Source organism: Kogia breviceps, chromosome 1 (assembly GCF_026419965.1).
Source record: "Kogia breviceps isolate mKogBre1 chromosome 1, mKogBre1 haplotype 1, whole genome shotgun sequence".
NCBI classification, from domain to species: domain Eukaryota; kingdom Metazoa; phylum Chordata; class Mammalia; order Artiodactyla; family Physeteridae; genus Kogia; species Kogia breviceps.
Genome location: NC_081310.1, coordinates 67,242,909 through 67,266,999, shown reverse-complemented (window position 1 = coordinate 67,266,999; position 24,091 = coordinate 67,242,909). Strand labels below are relative to the sequence as shown.

Below are 24,091 nucleotides of genomic sequence, written 5' to 3'. Positions count from 1 at the left end.
TTAATCTCTCTGGTCCTCAGTTTCCACATCTATAAAATGGGGTCAACAAACCTTAAAGTTCTCGGGGTGGCTGTGAGGGTTGAGTGCAAAACTTGTGTATTGTTGATACCCAGTAAACTATAAAGCATGATTCACATGTAAAATATTATTTTATTTTACGGAAAGTCAGATAAGGGTGGAGATCAGCAGGAGAGCAGAGGCTGCTGATGGGAACTGGGCCAGCCAAGGAAAGGTCAGCAGCCATGCTTTGGGTTTGTGGGGAGGATGGAGGTATTAGTTTCCTAAGGCTGCCAGAATAATTACCACAATCTGGGTGGCTTAAAACAACAGAAATGTATTCTTCCACAGTTCTAGAGCCTAGAAGTGTGAAATAAAGGTATTGGCAGGGCCACACTCCCTCTGAAGTCTCCAAGGAAGAGCCTTTCCTTGCCTCGTCCTACCTTCTCCTGGCTCCCCGTAGATCTTGGATTTCTTTGACTTGCAGCTGCATCACTCCCATCTCTGCCTTCATCTTTACACCATCCTCTTCTTTGTGTGTCTCTGTATCCAAATCTCAGTCTCCTTTCTCTTATCAAGATATGTAGGTCATATTGGATTTAGGGCCAACTCTAGTCCAATATGACTTCACCTTAACTTGACTACATCTGCAAAGACCCTATTTCCAAATAAGGTCATATTCACAGGTACCAGGGATTAGGACTTCCACATATGCTCTTGGGGGACACAACTCAACCCACTGCAATGGAATTCTGGATGGAGAGATAGAGAAACAGGACTCAGGCTCCACTTCTACCACTTTGTGGACTTGGGCACTGGCTTCTTCAGCCTCAATGAGAAAATAAGTAGGAAATTAGAATTTGTTAAATGCCTGTAATGTGATGTAAGGGTATTGTGAGGTTGACAATGTCATCCTTATTTTGCAGATAAAAAGATTGAGGCTGGGGGCTTCCCTGGTGGCTCAGTGGTTGAGAGTCCGCCTGCCGATGCAGGGGACGTGGGTTCGTGCCCCGGTCGGGGAGGATCCCACATGCCGTGGAGCAGCTGGGCCTGTGAGCCATGGCCGCTGCGCCTGCGCGTCCGGAGCCTGTGCTCCGCAATGCGAGAGGCCACAACAGTGAGAAGCCCGTGTACCGGAAAAAAAAAAAAAAGATTGAGGCTGGGAAAGGGCATGGAAGTTACCCGATCCCACTGCTATAGTAAGAAGGGTCTTCTGGGATATGAGTGGAGAGGAAGTGCATGGTGACCCCTTCTGGGACTCAAATTCAACAAGTCAAAGCCATATGATTTTATAAAACACCAGAGGGTTTATTCCTAGTCCCCAAGTGAATCAAAGGATAGGAAGTTAAAAAATAAACTGTAGTTGAACTCAGAACCCAGGACTTACACTGCCTTGTGGAAATGATTGTGAGTGTAGACCCCTGAGAGAGGATGCACAGCTGTGTAATTTCCTCTGCTCAGTGGCCAGCTCAGCACAGAGTCCTGCGTTGGTCATGTGATGTGGGCTGTGGAGGACGGGACAGATTCAAATCTCTGCTCTGTCTGCAACTATAAAGGTCCACAGCTCCCACCCCAAAGTGCCCTGACCCCTGACTGGGCTATGGCATAGGTTCCTATCTTGGTTATAATGTTGCTGTTGGATTGTCTGTGGGTGGTTGGCCTCAACCATGTGTTGTCCATGTGTCCCCCTCAGACTGAGAGATCCCCAGAGACCATCTGGTAAGCATTCAGCACAGCTCACTGTTCAGGTACCTTTCAAATGTAAGCACTGTGCTAGGGATATAGACAAGGGTTGGTTTTCCCACTCCAAGGGATTGGCCCAATTTTCCAGCACACATTCTCTCTTTCTAACCCACTGGCCAGCTCCTTCCCAGGGATCCAGCTCCCCAGCAGGTGAGGACTGATCTTCTTTTGCTCTGACCATTTTCTGGGGCCACAGATGCAGCTGCCAACAATTCTGGTCACAGCTCCAGGTGCAGAGGAAAGGAAAAAATGATGGTGTTTACTCATTTAACAATTTTGAATAGAACCTTTCAGAAGGGCCTTTGGCTGGCTAGTGGTCTAGCAGCCAGCAGAAACTAATGCCAGGTATAGCAATAGCCTGGAGAAGTTGTCCCTTCCAGCCTCTCCCTTGCAATATGCCGGTCCCCTAGAGAAGACTAAAGATATTCCAGTGTTTTCTCCCTACCTCTTGGGCTGCACTGTATGTGCCCAAAGGAACAGTGGCTGAAATCAGAATTCTGGAAGGCCCCTCGGATCAATGGCTCTCAAACTTGAATCTATCTCAATATCACCTAGGGCAGTGGTTCTTAGAGTTTTGTGTGCACCAGAATCACCTGAAGGGCTGTTAAAACACAGATTGCTGGGCCCCATCTCCAGAGTCTGTGGTACAGAGGGAGAATTTGCATTTATCAGAGGTTCTCAGGTGTTCATGATGCCACTGGTCTGTGACTACCCTTTAAGAATACTGGTATAGGACCAGAATCTCGGGCCCCAGTCCAGGAGATTCTTAGTGAGAATAAAGTAGGGCCCAGGCATCTGTATTTTTAACAAACTTGCAGGCGATTCTGAAGCACAAGGTTTAGGAAATCAATGCCTTAGAGCTACATTGTAAGTCAGGGCTTAGGACTCCCAAAGACACACTCAGGGGATACTGAGGAAGTGGACTTTGAGTACAGTTAGGGCAAGGACAGTGTCATATACATAGACATCTCTGTATGTATTTGGCAGCAAGCAGCATGAAAGAGGTGTGAAATGAGAGTTTATTGCTGAGTGGAAAGCTAGGACTTCCCCTGGGGTAAATGGAGATCACGCACTTCATTTTTTCAATGAGGGAGACATTGAATAAAGCTAGTGGTCCTGGTTACATTCTGGGACTTTGCTTAGCCTGATTAGAGGATATTTCCCACTTTGGATTAAGAACCAGATAAGATTCTTATATCTTCTTTCTCTACCAACTTCTCCTCTTCCTAAAATAGGTAGAATAATGTCAGTATCACTCTGAGATTAGGAGGGAATGGGAACTCCCATGCCAGGTCTGATGAATTGATAGTGACTGTGGAGCTCTGAGTCAAGGTGGGGATTTAAGTCTGACCTCAGCAGAAAAAGTAGGAAAGAGTGATGTGATTGATTAACAGTGGCTACCACGGGTCCCCAGTGAGGATCTGCTGTCCCTGGGCAAGAGCAGGAAGGCTGGGTAGCTGGCAGCCCCCAGAGGCAGGGGTTTACCAGACTGAGTCTTTACTATAATTCTGGTGGAGAGGCTGAGATCTTCAGGATGTGAGTAACTGGCCCTCAAGAGCAAGGAAGAAAGCTGGTTGTCAGAACTGGGGCCTGAGGTCAGAGGTGGATGAACAGGCAAGGGCTTGATGCACAAATCCAGGGCTCCCACACACTTAATCCCTCTTGCCCAGGTCCAGGACTGGAACACCAGACTGTGTTAGGGCCCCTGAAGGAGTGAGGACCAGGCGAGGTAGCCTGGTCAGGCAGCCTGGACTGACTCATTCTGGAAAGAAGACAAATTTGGGGCTTCTGAGTCCTGTTGGCAGTGCTGACCTCTCAGCCCTAACCTCATCCATCCAGGCTCTGCTGAGGGACTGGCCAGGCCTGGTCAAGTCATTTGGAAGCATCTGAGATCAGAAGAAAAAGAAAATAGCCCATATCTGGGAGATGCATTAACTTTCCACCCTGTGTTCTGACATCTGGTTTTCCACTGGGGAAATTCATGGGATGCCGCTGCCTCCTTCCTGACCTCTGTGGCCCTCGCTGGACCTTCTGACCTTGTTGCTTCCTCTCATCCTTCAGAAGATGACCGTGCATCCATTCAGGCAAAGCTAAACACCCAAGATCTCCCACCCTCCACCCCCTCCAGCTTCCTGTACTTGTGCAACCCCAGTTTCTGCTATGAGTCTGTGCACATTCCTATCTGAGGACAGAAGGGGTCGTGATGGGCTCACAATTAAGTCCTGGAACCGCAGTGTGGAGCCAGTTAGTATGCAAGGCCGACACAAATGTTGTGTGGCAGCCTGCAGAGGAGCCAATCTGGCCCCAGGGTTTCTGGGCTCTGAGTAGAGCTGGCTGAGGAGAGGGAGCAATAGGAAGGTAGCCCCTGACACCCCACCTAAAATAGCAAGACTGCAGAACAGCCCTGGACTGGCACCCAGACGTAAAAATCACCCCTAAGAGCATTGCCTCTGCCCAGGTTGGCTCCCTGAGAATTCCCTCATTTCTTCACCAGCAACCTGGGGCCTCTGTCAGTTTCCCTCTCCTCCTCACCGTGCAGCCACCTACCCTCCCCCAGTATAGTCGGAAAGTGGCCTTTTCAGCTCCCCTTCTCTGGCTCCCTCCCATCCTCCAAACCACAAGTACACAAGTACACGGGTCTTTCTATTTAAAGATGTCTCTACGTGGAAACAGACAGGAGGTAACAGAATTGTAGAAAATATCCCCAAAGGTTTTATAAATTTTTTCTACCAGGAAAGAATTTCTACTGGGCAGTGACTGACTCACAGTGACACAGCAGGCCAGTGATACTTGGGGACACATCTGCTCCTCTTAACAGGGTTATATATTCCATGCAATCAGGGACAATGCACAGTCCTCAGTGATCCACAGGGTCTAGTGGTGCCTGCACACGGTAGGTCCCTCATTCAGTTTCTTTCAACAATGCTTATTGAGAGTCCTTAAGTGCCAAGCATAGGGACTACATTGATAGATAGGACTGTGGAGTCCCTGCTTTTAAGGAACACATGGCTGAAGAAAGAGATGAACATATATCATTGCAAAAGAGGATGTCATCATAAGCCCTGTCAGGGTGGAGAGTTACTAATACTTTTCCAGGGAGCCTTGAAGGATCAGGAGGATCTTGTCAGGTGTTGATGCAGAGAAAGGACATGGCAGACAAAGGGAGCCGACTTGGCCATTCCTCAGACGCATGGATGGGCCAGAGGAAGTTGTTACCAGAGTGGTCAAACTGGATGGGGAGGCCGTTCTTTTTCAGCACCCCCTCTCTGACCCCTTTGTTGTCCTCCTCTTATTAGTGTGGCAGGGATTGGTGACAGGTGGGGAAGATGGAGCTCAATGGTCTTTCCATCTTCCCCCCAGTTCTTCTCTAGACTCCTTCTCCCCTTTCAACCCTCCCCCACAACCTATTAAACAAGGAGAGGGGGCCGGTTAGCGTAGGGCAACTGTATGGTACAGTGACTCAGAGCAGAGACTTTGGAGTAAGACTGTCTGAGATCAAATTTAAGTTTTCCTACTTACTAGCTATGTGATCTTAGGACAACCCCCTCTATGTGTCAGTTTCCTAATCTATAAAATGGAGATAATAGTAGTGCCTACTTCAGAGGGTTACTGTGAGAAGGAAATAACATATAAAGCACTTAGAAATAGTACCTGCCACACGGAGAGTAGCTCTAAGTGCTAGCAACCATTACTACTCCCACCTCTATTACTATTGTTACAGGATTCTAAGTTATGATATCTCAGGGTCTCTTTGGAGTATCTCTCATTCCAGATTCCATGGAACTGATACCCTTAAACCAGTAATCCCCAAACTTTTGTGTGCATCTGGATTACCTGAGGAGCTATTGGTGCAGTCACGGGGGTCTCTATCTCAGGAGATTCTAATTCAGTGGTTCTGTGTTGGGGCCCAGGAATGTGTAATTTTATCAATCTCTCTGGGTGTTTCTGATGAACACCAAGGACTGTGAACTTTGCAGAGGCTGATTGTTCCCTCTTTCGGGTTTAGGGACTGGGCATTCTTGTTCTATTGCTCCTGACCCTCAGGGCTGGATTAACTGGGTACTTTGTTACCTTAGAGAAGCATACCTGGGGAGGAGATTCAACTGTATTTGCATCTTGTTAGCAATCAGGAAGGGATATGGACAATGTGAACAAAGGGTTTATTTCTTATAACACTTAGGAGTGAGGGTAGGACTTCCAGGGACCCAAGCCTGAGAGACCTTGATTAAATGTGAAGGAGGGATGGTGCAGCAAGGTCTAGGTTACAAAAGGAAAGTCTTTTCTCATCCAGGGGTCCCGGAGAAGAAGAGGACCCAGGGATGCTAAGGTGGGGCAGAGCGGAGGTATAGACCAGCCCTAAGCCAGGGAAGCTGAGATGCAGATCCTGGGAAGGACGAGCGTTCCACTGACTTCTTGTGTCCCCTGGCCAGCTATCTCCTTTTTCCTCTTTGCAGCTTCAACATTTTGACCCCTTTTTGCTCCTGTGTTTCCTCCCATTTCCTGTTGAGTGGAGGATCTTGCCTCTTTGTGGAGGAAGGCCAGAGAAGACCTTCAAGAAATACCAGGCCCTAGAAAGAAACAGCATACATTGATTCAAATGTTAGCTGAAGAGAAGCAGCTGCCTTTCATATCTGCACCAACAAATGTTAAGCAAATCAATCACCCTTCAAGGCTACTTCTCAAGGGAGGAAAAGGAAGGGAATTATGATCTAAGGCCAGGAGTCTTAGCTGACTTTGGTGCATTCCAATGGGGAGAAAACTTTTAGTTAAAAGCTGTTTTAGTGCTGATCCAAAGGGAAATTGAGCCAAGTGAACTACAAAGTAATTTCTGACCTTGGAAAAATGGAAGGCAAAATCCAGCTCCCCCTAAGCACCCCTCCCCAGGCCTAGAGAGAACACTGAGTTGATTATTGCTATGCCTGCAGGTTATGTTCACTCCAGTAAGATAGTATTTAAATGTATAGTGTTTACCAAGTTGTGGCTTCAGAGGTAGCATGAAAGGTCTAGAAGGCGTTAAGGGCCTTCACAATGAGTTCCATGACTGCTTCCAACTCTGCTTAGCTCCAGCTCCCTCTCAGCCACAGGCCACGACGAGGGAACAGCAGTGATGTTTTCACTTCTTCGAGGCTTTTCATGAAGGAGAGCTGCTAAGGGTTTAGGCCTTGGAGCTCACTCAAATATGTATGCCTGTCATTTCTGATAATGTCTATTTCATATCTGTCATTCCACTTCAAAAATTTTTTAAACATTTCATATATCATGACTTCATATTCTGTATCTGATAATTTCAATACCTGAAGCTCTTGTTGGGAGGCAGGGGGCTACATTTGTTGTGGTGGTTTATTTCTTGTGTGTTTACTGATCGTTGATGGTGAGCTAATATTTGATTTTTATTTCTGAAAGACCTAGAGAACTAAAATGAAGATTCTTTTCTCAGTGAGAATTTGCATTTGCTTTTGATGGAAGCTAGGACCACTACAGACCACAGAAAGCTTTATACCCTAGTGGATCCTTGGCTAAACCTCAGGGTCTTGGGTTCAGCTCCTCCACTTTGCTGATGGCCCAAGGCTTAGTCTCCTAAAAGCAGCCCTGATATCAGCATTTATCCTCTGGGCCACCCTCACCTTTTACTTATGCTTAACCATTCACAGTACTGGTTTTAGTTCATGGCTTATAAGGCCTTTTTTCGTCCTTGTAGAATTGTTTATTACAAGTCTGGCACTGAGATGACAATTATATGTTGTATAGGATCTAGTTGTTTTGTAGCAGAAATCTTCAGAATTTTTAGTCCATCAAACTGCTGCATTGTGAAGTCAAGATTTAAATTTGTATCCTGTCTCTGACATGTGCTAGCTGCATGGAACTTAACCTTTTGAGTCTCAATTTGACTCTCTGTGAAAAGATGTGTAAAAATACCTCAGTTGTTCCCATCCATTTCCCACTGCCACACACTGCAGATTGTAATGGATGACGTTCACATGAATGACACACCAGATGTTTATGATACCTAAAACAATTTTTCAGGGAAGTAAAGCACTACAATAGTCTCTATTGGTTACAACTATTAATGTATGTGAGATGTAGTTACTATAAGCACAGATAAGATAAATCTCGTGTGATGTGAAATTTGCCTACCTTGACTAATTTTTCCCCCCACCCAAAATGGCATTTTGGAACAGAAATCAGCAAACGACTTATTATGTGATGACCTTGATTCTGTTTTAATTCTAACATAATATAAAAAATATAAATAATTTGACAATTTTGGTATTCTAAGAGGTCTTTGTATAGCAAGGAGCTCATTCAAGCTGCTTTAGGGCATAGGCAGGCTGGTGGCTGCTCTGAAACTAGAAGGCTCTTGGGACTCAGCCCCTTCTCTCTCCCTGTGCATGCCTTCTTTTCCTTAGAGCCTCTGTTCACTCCCAGTTTTGCTTCCTTATAACCTCATCTTGCACACAACTTTCATGGCCTTTCCCTTCTCTATATCTTTCTACCTCAACATCCACTGTTAACTACCTCCTCCTTCCAATAGTTTCAACCTTGGATTTCTGAAAGCAACCGTCTGAGGGTCCTGGTTCATCTTCTAGCCAGGGCTGGCCAGTCTGTGAACTGGCTGCCACTGGATCACCTTTGCCCCAGTCAGCTGTATCTAAGAAGACAGAATCACAGAGTTACAGGGGCCCTGGGCAGGGCAATTTTCCTTAGAAGAAGTCTGTGGGCACGGTAAGCTTTCACTGAAGAAACACTTTACAACTCTAGGGGAAACAACAAGGCAAAGGGTTTGTTACACCAGTGTGTCAGGACATGGTGATTCTAACAGGCAAGGAGCACAGCAGCTGTTACACACACAGCACTAAATATGTGAGTTTTCTTCCTGCCAGAAACTTTCCAACCCCAAACTTGTGAGGCAGGTGGCTTCCTGAGGTTCTAGTCCAGCTTTGGGTTTTCATGGAATGAACACATGCATCTGAAAGTATTCCTGGTAGTTGGGCCTTTGATGCACACCCGTTTTGGCCCTAACCCTCCAGGTGTCAGCAATAAGAAGAGGCACTGACTTCTCTGAAGTGATGCAGAATTGTCAGGACTAGGACAGTCTAACGGTTGACTGGGTGGACTCTGGAGCCAGACCACTTGGTGTGAACCCTGAATTCATCATTTACTAGCTATATGACCTTAGCCAAGTGTCTTTACCTCTTTGTGTCTCTTTTTCCTCATATGTTAAGTAAGGGTAATAATTATCTTTAAACGGTTGTGGCAGAGATTAAATGAGTTGACACACACAAAGCCCTCATGGCACCATAACAATACCCAATAAACATAAGTTATTGTATTATTATAACTTCCAGAGGTCATCCTGCTGATTGTATGCCCCTCCATGATCTTACTTCTAATCCACCTCAGAGAACTGTGAGTGGTCTCCTCTTAGAATCACCTGGAAGAGAATTCACAAACACTTCAGAAAGGCCTTATTGTATCCCATGGCCCATAAAGAAGTAGAGACATTTTCCCCTGCTCATCCTGCTACAACACAGTCTCATGTCTTCTTTGTGTCTCCTTGTCCTCAGAAGGAAGAAGGGCATGGCCCCTGGCCCCTTGCCCCTGTGCTAAAGGGATCCACAGCTAGAGACCAGCCCTTTCCCTTTGAACAGTGGGAAGAGGGCCACGATGTTTTAGAGGCAGATGGCAGCAGCTGGAGAGAGGGGAAGGGAAGCTTGATATGTCCAAACTTGCCCCTTCAGGGGCCATGGTCTCTCACCTCTTCTCTTACAGCATTCCTTCTAAAGAATTTTTAGCTTAAACTTAATGATGAAATCCTGTCCCTAGATGAAATCAACCATCCTTATCATGACAGAAAAATGCAAATATCTGGTATTTTTCCATTACACATAGAGAAAACATAGGGAGTCTTAAAAAAGAAATGTTTGGGTGTTTTAATCCTTTCTTCAAAATGTTTCATTCCTCTCTTTTTAGAAGATGATGACATTCTCCAAGCATTTCAACCAGGTTTGTGAAAGTCTCACTCCTGTTCACATGAATCACATCTGCATTTGCAAAAATACGGACAGAGGAACACACAAACGTGATTTTATACACGTTCAAACACACAGGTGTCTACAGAATGGCACTCACACATGCCTGTCTGCACACACCACACACACACACACACACTCACACACACACACGTATACCTGCAAACATTCAGGTTCACAATAGATGGCACACATACATATGAACAAATGGAAACTAGTAAATAGAGCCATTTCTGCAGTGTTATTGCCATATACAAGCATACTTCATTTTATTGTGCTTAACTTTATTGCATTTGCAGATATTGCATTTTTCACAAATTGAAGGTTTGAGGCAACCCTGCACTGAGCAAGTCTATCAGCACCATTTTCCCAATAGCATTTGCTCACTTCATGTCTCTGTGTCACATTCTGGTAATTCTCTCAATGTTTTAAACTTTTTCATTATTATTATATTTGTTATGGTGATGTGTGATCAGTGGTCTTTGATGTGACTACTACTACTCACTAAAGCCTCAGATGATGCTTAGCATTTTTTTAGCAATAAAGTATTTTTAAATTGAGGTATGTACTTTTCTTGACCTAATGCTATTGCACACTTAATAGACTACGGTATAGTGTAAGCATAACTTTTATATGCACTGGGAAACCAAAAAATTTGTGTGACTCACTTTATTGTGATATTCATTTTATTGCAGTGGTCTGGAACCCAGCCTGCACTATCTCCAAGGTCTGCCTGTACTGACATGGAGTGCATATACACATGCATCTTTGGTGCGGCTAATTCACTACCAGGTTTGGGGGTAGGAAAGAAAATTGCATCTTTTCAGGGAGGATCAGAAATCTAGCTGAAATCCTAAACCTGCTGGGTTCCCCATCTCCTCCTTCTGTCCTTGGCTCTCAAGGGAAATGACTGAGTTTTGAACGGAACTGGGGCTGGAGGATTATTCCAGCTCAGAATAGTGGATCCTTGAACATGGGCCCTTGAGAGAGTCCAATGGAGTCTAAGTAATGTCCACTATGAAAAGAGAAATGAATAACTCCACCAATGAAAACAAGTGTCCAGAAAACAGCAAGTTTATCCTGTGCTAGAGCCAAGGAGCAACCAGGTGCCAATTACATCCCTGGGGGAAGGCAAGGGCAATGCAAGCACAGACTGTGCCCTGTTGTAGGAGAGAGACCAGAGGCAGGAAGGGAGGAAAATCTGAATCTATAAGCTTTCTTTTTATATAAACCAGACTCATAAGTTTTCTTTATTTCAGCTGGAACTCACATCACAGCTGCCCTATTTACTTACCTACCGGCTGCATTCCTTAGAACTAGTTTTTTTCCTGTTCAAATGGAAATCAGGCAGAATTGGGAAAATATTTCTTCAGCCAGCTCCTCAGTGCTGCTGTCTGAGGGAGACCATCTGACCTAGATGCCCTTCAAGTAAGTAAATACAGTTTTGCCCCCTCCCTGAGCAGAGGAGGGTGTACAAAAAAGGCAGAGAAAACGTTGGGTTCTGGAGGTGGGCTGATGCTGGTGTTGTTCTAACTGACTTCCCTCAGGTCCGTGGAGTCCAGTGGTGTGCTGGTAAATGTTTAACGACCAATTCTCGGGGCGGGGCGGGACGGGGGGCTGATTCGTAGTGCCTGCTGATTTCCATGGCCTATATGGAACTACCAAAAGTGAAGTCCCTGAACATGGAGTTGGGAAGAGATGTGCACTGGCACCCCATTTCATAGTATTTCTGCCATCTGATACAATAGAAGTACGTAACCTCCAGAACGTAAGTAATTATAAAACGCACTAAGATAATTAGTGAGTGATGAGTGTTGAGTATTTATTACCTTTGTTTTTGTTTTGTTTTGTTTTCGTTTTTTGGTTTCTTGGTTTTTTTAGCCGAGCCGCACGGCTTAGGGAATCTAAGTTCCCTGACCAGAGATCAAACTTGGGCCCCGGCAATGAAAGAGCCGAGTCCTAACCACTGGTCTGCCAGGGAATTCCCACCTTTGTTTTTAATATGATGTAATTGTCAGTTTTTATAATTTAATTTCAAATGATGTAGAATGCCTTTAACAACCTGCTCACAAAATTCTGGAAAATTGAACAGTCACTTCTTGCAGGCCAGTGTAGGCTGCCTTTAGGGCACCACTGGCATCCCTGGGATCCCTCTGTCACTTAGAGTCAGGGAATAAATGCATTGGTGTTAAAACCACTCCCACTGATGCAAAGGCCACACCACCGGGGGAGAGGTTTAGAGTGGGTTCCATTCTCTGAAGGAGGTTCGGTCTTCAGAAGACAGAACAGACAACTGCTTGGGGGAGAACAGAGGTTGAAAAACACCATGTGGGTTTTTTGTTGTTGTTCTACCCACTATGAGCATTTGACACATGGGTCAGGGGGTTCCACCTTACCCAGGCAGCTCCCAATTGTATGTGCTTCCGCTTACGTAGTTGAGATAGCTTGATAACTTCTAGTTTTATTCCCTTAAGATCCGTGTGCTCTAAGGATAGCTCTCTGGCTGGAGTTTCCCAGCATTATCTGGGTCTCAGACCTTTGCCATTTTAGCTGGCGGATCCTGGAGGTGTCTGTGGCTATATGGTTTTCCTTGTTACTTCCTGGACCCCACCTATAGGAGTTGGGATGCTACTTATCTCCCAAAACTCTCTTGTGGGAAAACTTCATGCATAAGAGAGACAACATTTTACTCAGCTGGGGTCAAGGGGTCACATCTGCCCCAGCCTCTGATCGTCTGAAAAATTGCTGAGCTTTATCCAAAGTACTCAGGTCCAGAAATGGCAGTGTAAGGAAAAAAGTGTATAAGGATTGAAACTTGAGGAGAAAAATCTTATTAGTAGGGTCTTATTAGTAGGGCCAAGAATTGAGGTAGATTTTTTGCTGAAGAATGTACAAAATGTGCTAGGGACAGAAGGTCAGACGGCAGACAGCTGCCTCAGAAGTGTTTAAAGTGTGGAGAGGTGGGAGTGAACAATGGTAGTAGGTTTGGGTCTTCCATTTTAGGGTTGTCTCTGGTGGCCACCTGCCGGCACAGTCAGTCTCACAATTCTTCACACTCATCAGGATCTTAGCTACATTGGCCCTGAAATTTAATGACCCTTATTCCCCTTCTGTCTTCATGTCCCTCCTAACCCAGGGTGGATTCTATGGTCCTTCAGTGTAATCACCCCTTGTGTATGTCTTTGTCTTTCTCCAGCATGCTTTAATGAGGTTCAGTACTGCCTGGAGATCCAGCTATACTTCCCTAGTAAATTCACTCCCCAATTTCTGATGGCAGTGGATGTATAGCCCCTGCTCCTATTGAGGCAGGTCCCACCCCAAACGTTGGGCTCCTCCCATCTCCCCATGTCTACTAAAGACCTTTGTCCTGCAGTTCTCCCCTCTCTCTTCTGAAACATCAACTATTATTGGAACCTCTACTCACCTGTTTGGGCTGACAGCCCAGGATGGATGCTACCTCTTTACTGTTCACATCATGAATGTCTTCCTCACACCCCTCCCCAACACCTTTTCTGGGCTATCCCCACATGGATACCCTTCTCACTTTTCTTGGGCTCTGACTCCCCACATCAGCATTCCCCCTACTGTGAGGATGCCTTGCTACTCTGCTCTGGCTCTGACACCACATGCCAGATCACTCCTCTCCATGGATGTCTACCTTGCTCTGCCTTACCTGACAGCTTCAGGACTGAATTGCTCAGGAAGGGGAAGGAGTAAGACTGCTTTTAAAAACTTTTACAGGGCTTCCCTGATGGCGCAGTGGTTGAGAATCCGCCTGCCGATGCAGGAGACATGGGTTCGTGCCCCGGTCCGGGAAGATCCCACATGCCGTGGAGCGGCTGGGCCCGTGAGCCATGGCTGCTGAGCCTGCGCGTCCAGAGCCTGTGCCCCGCAACGGGAGAGGCCACAACAGTGAGAGGCCCGCATACCGAAAAAAAAAAAAAATGTAAAAACCTTTACATAGTTACTGAGTTTTTTTTTTGAGATATAATAATAGCTAAAGCTCATGGTGCTTACTGGGTGCTGGGCATTGTTCTGAACACTCTATACTGAACTCAGGTAATTCTCACAGCCTCTATAGGAGGTTGTATAATTATAATCTCTAGGTCATAAATAAGGAAGTTGAGGCACAGAGAGGTTTAGTGACTTGTCCAAGGTCACTCATCTCATAAGTGATGGAACCAGGACTCAGGCAAATAAGTTCACCACACACCACAAGCAAAACTCTTCAGATATAGTTAAGCTCCACAGTGAACTGTCCCTGTTTTCATTCCTTTTCTTGTGTTTCCCAGAGAAAACACTACAGTCATTTGGTATAAGTTATTCCTATGCATATATTTGTACTTTCATTATACATATAGTATAACTTTGCATGCTTTTAAATTTTATGAATATTATACAGAATGCATTACCTTGCAAATTTCTTTTTTTTCTATCTACTTCATGATTTTAAGATTTATTCTTATTGCAATGCATAGCTTTAGTTCATTCCTTGAAATTGCTATATAATATGTTGTATGACTATATCACAATTTATTTATCCAAATACTGTGGGTGGGCAATTTAGGTTGTCCACAATTTTCCACTATTAAAAGTATTGCTGGAATTTCCCTGGTGGCACAGTGGTTAAGAATCCTCCTGCCAATGCAAGGGACACGGGTTCGAGCCCTGGTCTGGGAAGATCCCACATGCCGGGGAGCAACTAAGCCCGTGTGCCACAACTACTGAGTCTGCTCTCTACAGCCCGTGAGCCACAACTACTGAGCCCACATGCTGCAACTACTGAAGCCCACATGCCTAGAGCCCGTGTTCCCCAAAAAGAGAAGCCACCGCAATGACAAGCCTGCACACCGCAACGGAGTAGCCCCTGCTCTCTGCAACTAGAGAAAGCCTGTGCACAGTAACGAAGACCCAATGCAGCCAAAAATAAATAAATAAATAAATAAACAAAAATACAATCATTACTGAAATAAACATTTTTGTCTTTTTATGCAGTTGTGCAAGTTTCTTTAGAATATGTGCTTAGCAGTAAAATAAGCTATGTGCATCTCCAACTATGCCTAAGTATTTTTCCAAAATGGTTTTACTAGTTTACATTCCAACTAGGGGTGACTGAGTTCACATTTTTTCACTTCCTTGCCAGTGTCTAGTATTGTCAAACTTTTAAAATTTTTCTAGTCTGATGTGTGTAAATATTCTTATTAATTTTCTAATTTACATGTCCCTGATTACTAGTGAAGTTGAGAATATTTTTATAAATATACAGAATTTGGGGTTTTTTCTTTGGTGAATTATCTGTTCACATCATCTGTCTATTGAGTTTATAATTTTCTTACTGTTTGAGGAATTTTTCAAAGTATAAAATGGATGCAAATTCTTTGCTCAGTTATAATTTCTCCTATTGTGTGGCTTGTTTTTTTCAGTTAATAGATGGTATTTTTGTTGCGCAGAAGATTATAATTTTCAGGCAATCAAACTGATTACTTTTTTCTGGTTTATATTCTTTGCATGTTGTTTAAAAACATCTTCCCTACACAAAAGGCATAAAGATATATCTGTATTTTCTTTTTAGAGTTCTAAAGTTTTGCTCTTGAAACATCTAAGTATCTACTCATTTGAAATTTATTTTTGTGAATATTATGAGGTAAGTATCTAATTTTATTTTTTTTCCGTATGGATACCTAATTGTCTCTGCATCATTTATTTAGAAGTCTATCTTTTCCCTGTTGATTTAGGATGCCATCTCTGTTTTTTACCAGATTTCCACATGTGTGGGTCTGTTTCTGGTTTCTTTAACCTGTTCCACTGGACTGTTTGTCTCTCCCTGTATGAATACTACACTGTCTTAATTATAGTAGTTTTTAGAAACAAGTCCTCATATCTATTAGAGCAAGACTCTCCTCCTTTTGTCATGGCTGAACTTGGCTCTTTGCTTTTCCATATTAATTTTATAATCAGCTTGTCAAGTCTTTTGTTTCTTAGCTTTTTACAACTTTATTAAGTTACATGTACAAAAACTGCACATTTTTAACATGTACACTTTGTTGAGTTTCAACATAGGTGTATACCCATAAAGTCATTGGCACAATCCAGTAAATTAATATCCCTGTAGCAAACAGACTCTGTGAGCTGCTCTAGCAAATTAATCGAACCCAAGGAGGGGGTGTTGGGAACCTCTGATGTATAGCCAATCATTCAGGAGTGCAGGTAACGACAATGTGGACTTATGACTGACACACTGAATTGGAGGGGGTCATTGGAACTTCCAGTCTACAGTGGGTTGGTCAAGAGCACAGGTGATAACCTCGGCCTGCAACTTGCATCTGAAGTGGGTGCGGGTGGGGAGTCTTGTGGGACTAAGCCCTTAATCTGTGGAGTCTGATGATACCTAAAGGTGGATAGTGTCAGAATTGAGTTGAATTGTAGACAACTGGGGTCTGAGAATTGTTTGTTGTTGTTATGGAAAGCACCTCCTCCCCTGCAGTGGAACTGGGTCTCAGAACCCCAAATATTCATGAATTGGTGTATCTTTTCATTTGTTTAGGTCCTCTGAGGGTTCTCTCAGCAATGTTTTGTACTTTTGAGTTTAAATATCTTGTACATTTTTTGGCAAATTTATCCCTGGATTGTATTTTTTTGCCATTATAAATGGTATTTTAAAATTTCAATTTCTGTTTTTTTGTTGCTAATATATAGAAATACACTTGATTTCAACCTTGTATCATGCAACCTTGCTGAACTCACTAAAACGTTCTGTAGCCTTTTTTTTTTTTTTTTTGGTAGATTCTCTAGGATTTTCTAAATAGAATATCATGTCACTTGAAAGTACAGACATTTTCACTTCCTTCTTTCCGATATGTATGCCTCTTATTTCTTTTTCTTTCCTTATTGCATTGGCTAGGACCAAGCTGTCTTATAAAGTCATTATGGCACCAAATTGACTGCCATAAAGTCATTCATAATATTCCCTTATTAATGCTTTAATGTCTGTAGGATCTATAGTGTTTACCCCTCCCTCACTCTCAATATTGGTAATATGTGTCTTCTCTGTTATTTTTCTGATCAATCTGGCTAGAGATTTATCCATTTTATTGATCTTCTCCAGGATTCAGCTTTTGGTTCCATTGATTGTTCTTTGTTATATTCTGGTTTTCAATTTATTTTCTGCTCTTTATTTCCTTTCTTCTACTTTGGTTCTAATTTTTCTTTTTTTTCCTAATTCCTTCAGGTAGAAGTTGAGGTTATTGATTGTAAATCTGTATACCTTTCTAACATTAGTATCTAGTGCTATAAATTTTTCTCTAAATCTTGCTTTAGATACACCCCACATTTTTTATAAGTCTTATTTTCATTTTCATTCAGATCAAAGTATTTTCTAATGTCCCTTGTGAATATTTGTTTGAAACATGAGATGTTTTCAGCAGTGTTGCTTAGTTTACAAATACTTGGGAAATTTTCAGGTATCTTTCTATTCTTAATATCTAATATATTCCCTCTTTGGCCAGGTAACGTATTTTGTATGATTTGAATCATTTGAAATGTTTCATGACTTGCTTTATGGCCCAAATTATCTATCTTAGTATATGTTTCATGGTGTGTATTCTGCTGCTGTATCACAGAGTATTCTCAAAATACCAGTTAGGTCCAATTGGTTGTAGGGTTGTTCAACTCTACTTTATCCTTGCTATTTTTTATCTACTTGTTCTATCAATTATTGAAATGGAAATGTTGAAAACTCCTGTTGTAATTGTGGATCTGTCAATTTCTCCTTGTGTTTCTATTAGGTTTTCTTTCATGTATTTTGAAGCTCTAATATTAGGTACATAAATATTTAAGGACTATTGTTTCCTCTTAAGGAATCTACCCCTTTGTCACTATGAAATGACTCTCTTTTTCCTGGTGATATTTCTTGTTCTGAAACTTACTTTGTCTGATATTAGTATAGTCACTACAGCTTTCTTTTGAAATAGTAACATGATACATCATTTTCATCCTTTTACTTTTAATCTGTCTTTTCCTATATATTTAAAATGGGTATCTTAGAAAATAATTGTCTTTTAAAAAAATCCAATCTGACAATTTGCCTTTTGGTTAGACTGTTAAGACTAACTGTATTTAATGTGATTATTGACATGGTTGGGTTTAAATCTATCATCTTGCTATTTGTTTTCTATTTGTCTCTTCTTGATTTCCTTTATCCTTTTTTTTCCTGTCATCTTTTTGGTTGATAATTTTAATGATTCTACTTTATCTCCTTTATTAGCTTATTAGCTATACTCCTTTGTATTATTCTTTCAATTGTTGCTTTAGGGTTTATAGTATTCATCTGTAACTTATACAGTCTATCTTTACCACTTCATGTGAAATAGACCATCTGTACAAAGTATATTTGCTTTTCTTCCATCCCAACTTTTGTGCTACTGTTGTCATATATTTTACCTCAACATATGTCATAAACCCTATAATAAACTATTATTATTATTACACTAAACAGTAAATTAGCTTTTAAATGTATATTTTAAAATTATTTAAAATTTATATTTATGCAAGTATTTACCATTTCCAGTAATTTCTTTTATTCTTTTACGTGGATTCAAATTTTCAGCTAGTATCATTTTCCTTTTGTACTTCCTTTAACATTTCTTATACTGCTGGTCTGTTTGTGATCTTCTCTCTTTGCTTTAAGACTTTATCACTAGTTTTAAGCAATTTGATCATGATATGTCTTGATGTATTTTTCATATTTCTTCTGCTTAGGGTTCATTGGGATCTGTAAGTTTACAGTTTTGATCAAATTCAGAACATTCTTAGTAATTATTTCTTTAAATATGTTTTCTGTTCCTCTTTTCTGGGTCTCTGATTATATGTATATTATGAAGTTTGATGTTGTCCCTCAGTTCACTGATGCTCTGTTTATTTTTTATCAGACTTTTTCTTGGTGTTACATTTTTAATTGTTTCTATTGCTATGTCTTTCGGTTTGTAAAGTCTTTTCTTGTATAGAGTCTAATAATATGTTATAATCTCATCTAGTATGTTTTTCAACCTATAGAATTTGATCAGGTATTTTGTTATGTCCTCCATATCTCTCCTTATCATGTACACTCATTCCTCTACATTCTTGAACACACAGAGTATATTTATCATTATGTTTTAATGTTCTTGTCCACTTAATTCTATCATCTGTGTCATTTCTGAGTTTGTTTCAATAAATTTACTTTTCTCTTCATTAAAGGTTATATTTTCCTATCTCTTTGCATGCTTGGTAAGTTTTGCTTGGATGCCAGACTTTGTGAATTTTACACTGTTGGTTGCTGGATTTTAAAAATTATATATGTATTTAAATAATTTTGAAGTTTGTTCTAGGATACAGTTAAGTCATATAGAAATAGACTGATTCTTTCTTGAACTGCTTTCAGACTTTGTTAAGCAGGTCTAGAGCAGCCTTTAGTCTAAGGCTAATTTGGCCTCACTACTGAGGTAATACCAGTATGAGGACTCTACTTTATGCCCCATGATTTAGGAGATCCTTCCCCTCTGGCTTGTGGGAATAAGAACCTACTTTCTTGAGCTGTGTGAGCAATGGGGATTGTTCTGCCTCCTCCTTTAAGTGGTTCTTTCCCCAGCCTTGGGTAATTTCCTCATATGCATGCACTGATCAGTACTCAGGTGAAAACTTGAGGGAACCCTCTGTAGATCTCTGAAGCTCTCTATATGTGTATCTCTCTCCTCTCCAACTCTGCCCTTCAAAGTCTGGCCAACTTGGACTTCCAAAACTGAACTTTGATCCTTAATTCAGAGATCACTTTGTTTGTTTACCTTCTCTCAGAAGTCATTATACAATGCTGCCTGTTGTCCAAAGTCTGAAAACCATTATTTCATATATTTTGTCAATTTTTTAAAAGTTGTTTAAGGTGGGATGGCAAATCCAGTCCCTGTTACTCCTTTACAGACAGAAATGGAAATCTTCACTATCTTTACTTGCCTGGTTGCCTACAACCCCAAGTACTTAGAAAAAATTTACATATTTGCAGAGGTAGATGTGACAAAATTCTAATACATTAGTACATAAATCCAACCACCACTTTGGTTGGTGGTTTTACCACCACTGTGACCCCCTCAATAGATGATGTTCTTGGGGATGGCTTCTTCTATGGTGGGGGGGGCGGGAATCAGGTAAGGTATGCAGCACGGGAGATAGCCTATGGTTAGTGAGAAATTTCTGCCCCTTTTCCACTCAGATCCTACCAGTCTATAAGTAAATGAATGTGATGTTATCATTGAGGAAATCTTAACATTTCTCAAAATGCAATAATATCTCCCATTTAAAAAACAAAACAAAGACCTCTCCCTATATTCCTACTCCAGCTATTGCCCAATTTCACTCTTTTTTACAGCTAAAATTCTTGAAAGAGCTCTCTAAACTTGCTCTCTCATCTCCTCTCTCATGTCCTCTCTCTTGCATTCTGTCTGGTCAGGCTTTGGCTTCACCATTTCAGTGAAACAGTTCTTGTCAGGGTCTCCAGTGTCCTCCATGCTGCAGACGCAATGATCGTTCCTCATTTCTTATCTTCTGTTGCCTCTCATTTGGACATAACTTATCATGCCCTCTTTTGAAACCTTTTTTTCCCCTTGGCCTTTGGGAAATCACTCTCATCACTCTCTTCCTACCTCACTGACAGCTCCTTCTCAATCTCTTTTGCTAGCTCCTCATCATCTTCCTGACTTTTTTTACCCATACTTACTACCTAGATGATCCACCAAGTCCATGGCTTTAAATACCATTTATATATTGATGATTTCCAACTTTACATCCCTGTTTCCACCCCTTACGCTACATTTAACTCCTCTCTTCAACTGACTACTTATTATACAACTCCACTGGATATTCAATAGATATTATTAAACAAGTCTCAAACTAAACTGATCTTCTCCCTCAAATTCATGTACCTGTAGTCTTCTCCTTCTCCATAAATGGCATCGCTACCCTACCAGTTATTCAGGTAAAAAAATTGGGGCTAGTCTTTGTTCCTGTCACATTCACATCAACCCATCAACAAATTCTGTCAGCTGCACCTTCAAGTCCAATAATTTATTACCACCTCTATTAGTACGCAGTAGTCTAAACTGCCACCAAATTCTCCAACAGCTTCTTATTCCACATAGAGTAGGCTCAAAGTCTTTGCTTTGGCTCACAAGGCCATTCATGATTAGTCATCCTTGCTACTTCTCTGACTTCATCTCCTACTCCTCCACCCTCACTGATTCTACCACCCTTACCCTCTTGCACATTCCCTCCTTGTTCACCTGCACCTACTATTTCCTCTTTCCAGAGCACTTTTCCCCCAGCTATCCCCATGGCTTACTCCATCACTTCATTTGGGTCTCTACTCACATATCGCCTTACCAAAGAGACTGTATCATCTTTCCTGCCTTATTCATCTGTAAACATTTATAACCACTTGCCAAGTTGTTGATTAAGTAATTATCTATTTCAGCTCCACCTCCCACCCCCACTAGAATGTACCATGACAGCATGACTGAGAATTACTACCATTGGCTATATAATAAATTATTTTTAAAGACAAACAGTAGCAGAGGAGAGTGATCAACAGGTTCCAATACTTTAGAGAAGTCCAAACTGGTAAGTACTGGAAAACATCTATCGGACTGGGCAGCTGGAAGGACTAGCAACATTGAGAGCAGTTTGTGCAGGTTGTTGTTGGCTGGAGGCACCAGACTGCAGTGGATTGAGGATGTCCTTTCCTTCACAGTCTCCTAGTTCTTCCCTCAAAAAACTCTTCCCCGACCTTCACAGCTCTCAATCCTAATAGTCACACAGTCATAACTGTGTATGAAACACTCCCCATGGGGCATTGTCAGTCCCTGCTCTCCAGCAGGGCATAGTCTGGTGGAGGAGAGCCCAGGGAGCTCCCAGTTAGATGGTGTGTGTGTGTGTGTATGTGTGTGTGTGTGTGTGTGTGTGTGTAGAAATAATAATCATTAAAAAACAACAAATGTAAAAAAGCCAATCAGGAAGACACCTAAAGTCAAATGAATGCATGCTAAAGGGATGCCCGAGAGAAGAGGTTAACTCTGGAAGGAAGGCAGGGACACCCCTGCTGGCTCTGCAGCACTGAGACCGACTGGGACATGATGTCTGTAATTCATAGCCGATCAATCCTGGAGGGCCCAGTGCTCCAAGCCCTTTGGAAACCACTCTCTTCTCTGACAGCTGAGCCCTCCTCCTCAGAGGCCTAGGGCAGGAAGGTTTCTCTGTGAGATGCACTCTGGTGCCCCGCAGCCAGGATGATGGACAAGGAGGCAAGAGCTGCTCAGGGCAGCTGAGACCAGTGGGGCTGAGCAGGGAGAGGAATATGGCAGTGACACAGCTCTGTGTGTAGAGAATGATGAAGGCTCAAAGGCAGAGCCCGGGGGAGCACCAAGTTTAGCAAGGGGAGTGCATGAAGAAAGCAGAGAAGGGCTGTCAGAAAAAGATGGAGAAAACAGGAAATGCGAAGACAGTTTCACCATGAGAGTGGGAACGCCAAGAGTGACTGCTGAATGCTCCAGAGAGGCCTGGAAGCACCTCCTTTAGATCTGATCATTAGGAGATCTCTGGAGAAATTGGGGAGAGCAGGAACAGTGGAGAGGAGGAGGCAGAAAGCAGATTTCAATGGGCTGAGCAGCAAGTGGAAAGTGAGGAAGGGGGTACAGGTCAGCGGGGTGCCAGATTTAGCAAATAAAAATAGAGGACACCCAGTTACATTTGAATGTAAGATAAACAATGAATAATATTTTTAGTATTAGTAGAATAAACCAATTATTCGTGGTTTATCTGAAATTCAAATTTAACTGGCCATTCTGTATTTTGTGTAGTAATCCTAACAGGATGACATGTGGACTTCTCTCTCAAGCAACGTGGCTGGGAATAAAAGATGAGTGCCTGGGCCATAGATGAAAGGGGACCCAGGTCAACGGAAAGTTATGTCTAGATGGGATTGTCTGAGCATGTAGAGCAGACAACACTTCCTGTGGTCTGTTTGTAGGCTAAAGGGAAAGAGCCCATAGTGGGAAAGGCTAAGGACACTGTTGAGGGAGTAATTGATTATGTAAACCATGGGCCTCTAGCCAGGGTGAGAAATCACTTCCCACCCATAAAAAGCAGACAGTCCCTCCCCAGCCCTCCATCCCACAAAAAGCTCAGGAAACACACATTTCCAATTTTAATTTGCAAGTTGTTTGCTGCTACTTTAAAACTACAGGATTGTGGGTTTAATATGGAATCTTTCCAGTAAAAATTGTTTTCTTTTGCTCTGTCTTTTTCTTGGTGTTTTAATGGACCATCATAGCTGCAAACATTTTTCTAAATAGATGAATCCACTTTGTCAACATCGTTTCTCAAAATCCCATCACCAGAGCAAATCATTTTTCATGGCTAGATTCCATTACCACTTCAGGCCACAAGCCTGAGTTTTTTTTTTTGTTTGTTTGTTTGTTTGTTTTTTTTTGCGGTACGCGGGCCTCTCACTGCTGTGGCCTCTCCCGTTGCGGAGCACAGGCTCCGGACGCGCAGGCCTAGCGGCCATGGCTCACGGGCTTAGTTGCTCCGCGGCATGTGGGATCCTCCCGGACCAGGGCACGAACCCGTGTCTCCTGCATCGGCAGGCGGATTCTCAACCACTGCGCCACCAGGGAAGCCCAAGCCTGAGTTTTTGAAGCAAATGAATCAGATTAGTGCTGTAACCCAGCTCTTCCTTCCTCTTTATCTATTTTAAATCTCACTGTGAATGGTGAATTTGTCAAAGCCCCTTTTGATGATGAAAGATTGATATCATTGGAGTCACCACATGATATATTCAACAGCTGTTTTTCTTCCACATTACACCCTATTCCAGGGTCACATCTGGTTTGAAAAACTGGAAAACTGATGTCTTTTTGTTTATTTTTGTTCATTTTCCTCTAATTCCTTAGATTTCTGCCAGATTGGTAGCCTTCGTGACTCTTTTGTTTCTATGCTTGTGTGACAGAAAGAAAAAGCACCCCCCTTTCCTCAAATCCTAACCCTAAGTCTGTCTGGTCTTAGCCCAGCCCATAAAGGCTAATTCCTTGCTGGGTTTTAGGCATGTGGGCCTCACAGCAGAAGCAGCACTGTGGCTTCCACTGCCTTTCCTAAGAATGTCCCTGGCATTCAAGACATTAGCAATGTCCCTCCTTCATAAGGGTCTCTGAGACTTTTAGTAAGGAAAAAAATAATAATAATAACAACATAGAGATACACAAATTCCTTTTTTCCCAAATTACTTGCCCTATATTAGCTTC

The 24,091-nt window shown here is 42.5% G+C and overlaps 1 protein-coding gene across 2 annotated transcripts in view; it reads left to right on the top strand.

Moving 5' to 3' along the window:
• Window positions 1-10,935: 10,935 nt before the first annotated feature.
• PRELP (proline and arginine rich end leucine rich repeat protein) overlaps window positions 10,936-24,091 on the top strand; it is a 78,953-nt gene continuing 65,797 nt past the window's right edge. The window contains exon 1 of one of the 2 annotated variants that reach the window (XM_067033539.1): window positions 10,936-11,198. The gene's annotated coding sequence lies outside the window, so the exon portion shown is untranslated. The remainder of the gene's footprint in view (window positions 11,199-24,091) is intronic. The other variant, XM_067033533.1, reaches the window with a different exon arrangement.